This window comes from Diadema antillarum, unplaced genomic scaffold, assembly GCF_040938485.1.
Source record: "Diadema antillarum isolate AM-2024a unplaced genomic scaffold, OU_Dant_1.0 seq00000604_RagTag, whole genome shotgun sequence".
NCBI lineage: Eukaryota > Metazoa > Echinodermata > Echinoidea > Diadematoida > Diadematidae > Diadema > Diadema antillarum.
This window is the reverse complement of record NW_027271532.1, coordinates 2,383,254-2,390,000: the sequence shown is the minus strand read 5'-3', so window position 1 is coordinate 2,390,000 and position 6,747 is coordinate 2,383,254.

Genomic DNA, 6,747 nt, shown 5'->3' with positions numbered 1-6,747 from the left:
GTACAGACCCCAGAAGGTGTGCTGTCACAGTGCCGACTGGTTGGGCACTGTGATAGCACACCCCCTGGGGTCTGTACATTCTGCACTTTTACATATTTTATCTCATATACTCTGCATACAAAATGAGATTGGTAGTGTCACTTTTCAGTCTGGGCACTCTGAAAAAAAGACGAAAACAGGTTCTGAAAAGAAACTTTTATTTTAATTTCGTAACATTCTTCTTTATTGCAATCAACTGTACAAGATATTTGCAATCAACTGTACAAGATATGTACAAGAAGTCTATCAATCTGTATTTATACCTAAGATTTGAAGCCTCACCAGGTCTTTTTTTTAGTTATTTTCAAGTCTAAGATGAAGCTGTCGTTATTAGAGGGTAAGTCATGTTATTCAGCTAAATGTCTGGAGACAACAGGGAATACTGTTGTACATACGACATACAAAGCATGTCGCCAGCTATTTTGTTGCTTTCTTCGGAAGAGAATTAAAACCAAAAGAAAGGTATAAATTCATTATTGGAGAACCTCCATGCAGTCTTATGGTTTAAGATATTAAATTTATATTGTCTGTCAGGAAATACCAAAATGGATTGTGGATCTAAATATTATCTAACCTTACTTGATGTACAAAAAGTTTTTTTAACTGCAGTTCCACCCGAAAGTATATAATTAAAAGTGAAACTTGTTCGCAGTCATTTGCCTTCAAAGATTATTCAAATTTTATCATAAAGGAATATTATAAAGAAATAAAGTTATCTTGGATGAAGCAAATAGGCCCTACTAGTATAAGCAGCCAGTCCCCCAAAAGACAGCCAAGTCACTTAAAGATTAAGATTTTAGATGCATTACCCACGCGTAAAAGTCGTCCCCATCGTGCTGACCAATGTGAAGTTCGGAGTGGAGGCCCCGGCCGTCGAAGATGGCTCTATGGTCTACTCTAGTAATGGGTTGTTTGAGCGTGGATTAGTCTCGTTGGTTGCATGCCCCATAAAGGCGATGGGATGCTCGGCATTCTGGGTCGTAGACTGGACAGGTAACCTGTAGAAGTCTTATTAACTAGAGACATAAAAACACAACATTGATAAACTTTTCCGCAATCTACATCTCACTACACTGATCAGAATCGGGTTTTACTTTTCACTTGGTTTTACTTTTACTTTTTCATATAAAAAAAGAAAACCAAACGGAAGTTGAGGACATAGATGATATGGTGGCACATGGCATGTAGTAGCATAGCAAATTTCTACAATTTCTGTCCCAAATTGAAATTAAAAAACCAAAGGCAATGAGAGCTTACAACCAATACACTATCACCGCTTAAAACCATTTTCTGCTAAAATGATGTCCACTTGAGCTAACTGCTAGATTCATAAATGGTTGCGGAACTGTATAAGAGATAAAAGAGATGAGTGGCATATTGGACACTCCCTATACGGAGTACCTTAACACAAGTGACGCAATATCTTATTGCAAGCATAGATTCAAAAGACAACACTACACTACCAATGGCCCATTCGTGGCGGGTACAGGTGGACTGGTGTCTGCTGCCGGGGATGGCTCCGTGGTCGATCCAGCAGGTGTCCGGAGCTTGGATTGGTCTCACTGGCTGCACGTCCCCCATAAAGGCCGTTAGGAACACTCGGCATGGTGAGGTTGTCGACTAGCATTCACCTTTGATACGACAGTCATAGAAAATATAAGACCAGTTAATACAGTTTCCACACAAACAATGTTAGACATAACATAACTTGTAAGCATAAAAAAGCATTGGATGCACACATTGTGTGTAGTTTTTTCCTACTAAGACCATAGATCTATATAGTCTACAGATATTTCATGAAGCAAATAAATAAATAAATAAATAAATAAATAAATAAATAAATAAATAGAGAGCTAACTGTGTTTTGCTTATAATAGCTTTGAATGCCGGTACAAAGGAGCCAGTAGACAGCTGCCGGACTCCTGGGAGAGATGATGTCCACGAAACGGCCGTGTGGTCCTCACCGCTCCTCGCCGGCATGATGTCGGATGTCTCGCTGCAGCTAGGGGAAAATGACTCGTTCCTCAGCATGCACGACTCCTCCATGAAGCAAAGACTCTCCTTCAGAGGTGATACAGGCTGGTCTCTATCCACGTTGTCCCCTTTAATACTTTTCACCAGGGAGATGGTTCCACCTCCCTGTTTTCACTGAATCTACCCCCTATAGCCAATGACAGGAGTAAAAACTCTCTTCAACGCCCAAATAAGATAATCCCTCGTTTTCATTGGTTCTCACAAAATCAGCAGTTTCTCAATATATCCTGTCACGCCACCCAAAGTGGGTGCGGTTAACATTCCTAGTCAAGGGATTCCAATCATAGAAGTCTAATTTTATTGAAATGCATGCGAATTCCCGCCAACTGATGTTATGTGGGGCAAACTATACTAGGAACAATACAAAAGGGGCAAAATGTCCACTGACTGCTCCAAACAAAATCAGCTGTTTCTTAGGCTGGGTTCACATAGGAGTACACTATTCGGGTATACGGTGCACGTTTTCGAGGGCACGCGAATAGCTTGAATCGAACGATAGGATTTCCTAATTCGAAAATGCCGTACAGCTGCGTATAGCATGGTATAATGAGAATCGTGCTTGTTCGATTTTCATGCAGCGTATACAATCTCTCGTTTATGAAAATGATGAAAATTTTGGTCTGGATTTGCCCTTTAGCAAAAATAAACATGTAGACTGATATTCTGATGCAGTGTTGTGTATCATGATCAAATAATGTTATTAAACCAATTAAAAATAATCAGTTTTAGTTGATTTACCCAAAATGACCCCAGGTTGGAGTTGGATCAGTTTTTTATTCATATACTCAATTTATAGCTTTTTTGTCACAAAAATTTTTACGTTCCAATGTAATCTCAGTTTAGAAACTCTTAATAAGATGGTTGTGTAGGAGGAAGAAATCCTCCCTGCATGGGATAGGAGTTGATGGTGCGGGTGATGGTGTACTATGGGTCGACTTGACGGCGCCATATTAGGACACGCGTGTCCAAAAAGCGTATAGCGAATAGCGAATAACGAATAGCGAATACCGTATACCGTGTACTTCTATGTGAACCCAGCCTAAGGCTGCGTTCACATTAACAATTTCTAAACTGCATCAGAATGTCAGTCTACATGCTTATTTTTGCTAAAGGGCAAATCCAGATCAAAATTATCATTATTTCATAAACGAGAGACGGTATACGCTGCAAGAAAATCGAACAAGCTCGATTCCCACTTTGCTATACTATTCGCATCTATTCGGTACTTTCGAATAGTGCCCTCTTATGTGAACCGGTGTGAGGAAATCCTATCGTTCGATTCAAGCTATTCGCGTGCCCTCGAAAACGAGCCCCGAATACCCGAATAGTATACTTCTATGTGAACGCAGCCTTAGAGTAGGCCTGGCCTATCACACGAACCAAACTGGGTGCGGTTAACATTCTTAGTCAAATGATTCCTTTCAAAAGCTGATATATATCCGAATGCATGCGAATTCTCGCTAACTGATGCTGTGTGAGGCAAACTACTACGAACATTACAAAATAGGCAACCTAACCACTCGATCGATGCCTTATCGAGAAAATGCCGTGTTTTCATTGGTGCCAACAAAATCAGCAGTTTCTCAAAGTAGGCGTAGCCTGTCACACGACCCAAATTGGGTACGGTTAACATTCTTAGTCAGTTGATTCCTTTCAAAACCCGAATCGTATTCAAATGCATGCAAACTCCCACCACCTGGTGCTATGTGCGTCAAGCTACTACTAACATCACAAAAGGGGCAACGTGACCACTCCCTGCCCCATTAACAAAATACCGTGTCTTCATCGGTGCTATCAGGGAGGTGAGACAAAACCTCCCTGGTGCTATCGAAAGCACGCAGTTTCTAAAAAACAAAAAACAAAAACAAAACTGGCACAAGGATCCAAACTGGGTGACGTTAACATTAATGTGTTTGCTTTCAAAACCTGAATCGTATTCAAATACATGGAAACTCCCGCCGCCTGATGCTATGTGAAGCAGGCTCCGCCCGACCTATCTACGGACGGTACAAAGGGGCAAACTGATCACTCGCTGCCCTAATGACAAAAAAATACCATGTCTTCATCAGTGCTATCGAAATAAGCAGTTTTTCAAAGTCGCCCAAGAATCCAAACTGCGTGGGGTTAACATTTCTAATCATGATCCCTTTCAAAACCTGAATCCTATTCAAATGCATGCATGCAAACTCCCACCACCTGGTGCTATGTGAGGCAAGCTACCACGAACATTACAAAAGGGGCAACTTTATCACTCGCTGCCCTAATGACAAAATACCGTGTCTTCATTAGTGCTGTCGAAATCAGCACTTTCTCAAAGTCACCCAAAGATCCAAACTGGGCACTGGCGTAGCCAGGGGGGGGGGGGGGGGGCGATGGGGGCGATCACCCCCCCTAAGATTTGGACCGGGGATTTGGGAGGCGGAAAAAAAATGCGTGTATACTGTATATGCATGCACATGAAGCGGGTCTCCTTTGCAACCTTTCATCAAATAAGATATTTTTTGAATATTTCACTCAAAGTGTGCACCAGATCGTTGAATTTCAATTCAAAATATGCAAAATCTCTCGTGCTTGGGAGGGGGAAACCCCCTCCCAAACCCTCCCCCTCTGTGCCTCTTTCCCTAGCTTAGTACTCTCTAAAAAAAATCGAGTGAAAATTTTCACTCTAAAAAGAGTGAATACAAAAAAGAGTGAATTTCGAGTGAAATTGGAGTGAATTTTGAGTGAAAATGCTCATTTTCACTCATTTTGGAGTGACGTCAGGGATCACTCCAAAATCTTCGAGTGATCCCTGACGTCACTTCACTCGAAATTCACTCTTTTTTGTATTCACTCTTTTTAGAGTGAAAATCTTCACTCGATTTTTTTTAGAGAGTACACTTTTTAGATTTACAAAAAATTATGAATAATTCTGAGTGCACAAGACTTATCACTTATGTTCCGAAAACTCAAGGTTCCCTCATGTATAAGGGGAATTTCCCCTTTTAATCGACCCTTTCCTCCCTCAGCCCCCCCCCCCCCATCAGTTTTGTGTGTGTGTGTGTGTGTGTGTGTGTGTGTGTGTGTGTGTGATTTCCCAGATGTTTGATGTCCATCAAAAATGCGTAGATGAGATATCTCAATTTCAACCTTAAAAAGGCAAAAGCTCGATCGGAAGGGAAGGGTGGGGATAACACTCGCCCACGCCTTCTCCCTGCTCCCCGCCCCTCCCCCCCCCCCCCCCTTCCACCATGCATAGAAGTATAGACTGCGGCTATACCCAGATCGCTTTATTTCAATTCTAAAAACGCAAAAGCTCCGCGAGCGGGAGGAGGAATTCCCCTTCCTCTATATACCTCACTAGACTTTATACATACACACAGATGGTGCACATTCGGAATAAGAGCTAAATTCATTGATTTCATCACTTCGATGAAAAAGTATTGCACCAAATATTTGCAACAGATCGCTGAATTTCAGGTCTGAAAACGCAAAATCACCTTCGTGTGGGAGGGGATATGGCCCTATCTACACCCTCGTGTGCATGCTTTTTCTGTTTGACTGCTGAACAGACAGTGTTCATGATATTCAGTGTAAGAATTAATACAAGAAGATTATTTAACTGATACCATTTTATAGGCAAATTGTTCAATAATAATCTACACTAACTTATACTGCAACTTTAAACAAGTGGGACTGTTTCATCTCGTTAAAACACGCAAAAACATGCATCAAATTGCACCATTTGCAACATCAAAATGCAAAAAGTTCTCACCGTGGGAGGGGGTACACCCCCTCCCACACCCTCCCCTCCCCCTCGCTCTCTCCGCTCTCTCGGGTTCAGTCGCGTTCATGATATTCAGTGAAAAAGAAGTAATACAGGAAGCGTATTTAAATGATAACATTTTATAGGCATATTGTTCAATGATAATCTACATTAAAATATACTGCAACCTTAAACAAGTGGGACTGTTTCACGTCGATAAAACGCGCAAAAAACATGCATCAAATTGCACCATTTACAACATCAAAATGCAAAAAGTTCTTACCGTGGGAGGGGGACACCCCCTCCCACACCCTCCCCCCCCCCCCCCTCGCTCGCTCCGCTCGCTCGGGGCTCGGTCGCTTCGCTCCCTCGCAGACTAACCGCCCCCCCCCTAAGATGAAATCCTGGCTACGCCGTTGAAACTGGGCGAGGTTATCATTTCTAGTCAAGTGATTCCTTTCGAAATCTGAATCGTATTCAAATGCAGCAAACTCCCTCCACCTGATGCTATGTGAGGCAAGCCACTATCGACGCATAGCAAGCCACTATCAACAATACAGAAGGAACAAAATGTCCTCTGGGTGCCCTATATGGACAATTCCCCGTGTCTTCATTTACGCGCTTCACATCAGCCCGATGTTTCGAGATAGCGCGCTATTTTGCTGACTATTTTCTGCGGAAAATATCTCGAGCTTGGATTTTTATCGGGCTGATGTGAAAACGCCTATTGGTGCCATCGAAATCAGTCGTTCTTGAAAGATGCCTATCACGACGTCTGTCTGAGAGGTGTTACAGAAAAAAAAAATATATATATATATATTTAAACAATCTCTCCTTTCTTTTTTTATACCCCAGATTGCTCCGTGTCGCTTAGAAGTTACACGCGCTATCGCAGGTATGTCATGTACTGACTTGCTTTGACCATGGAC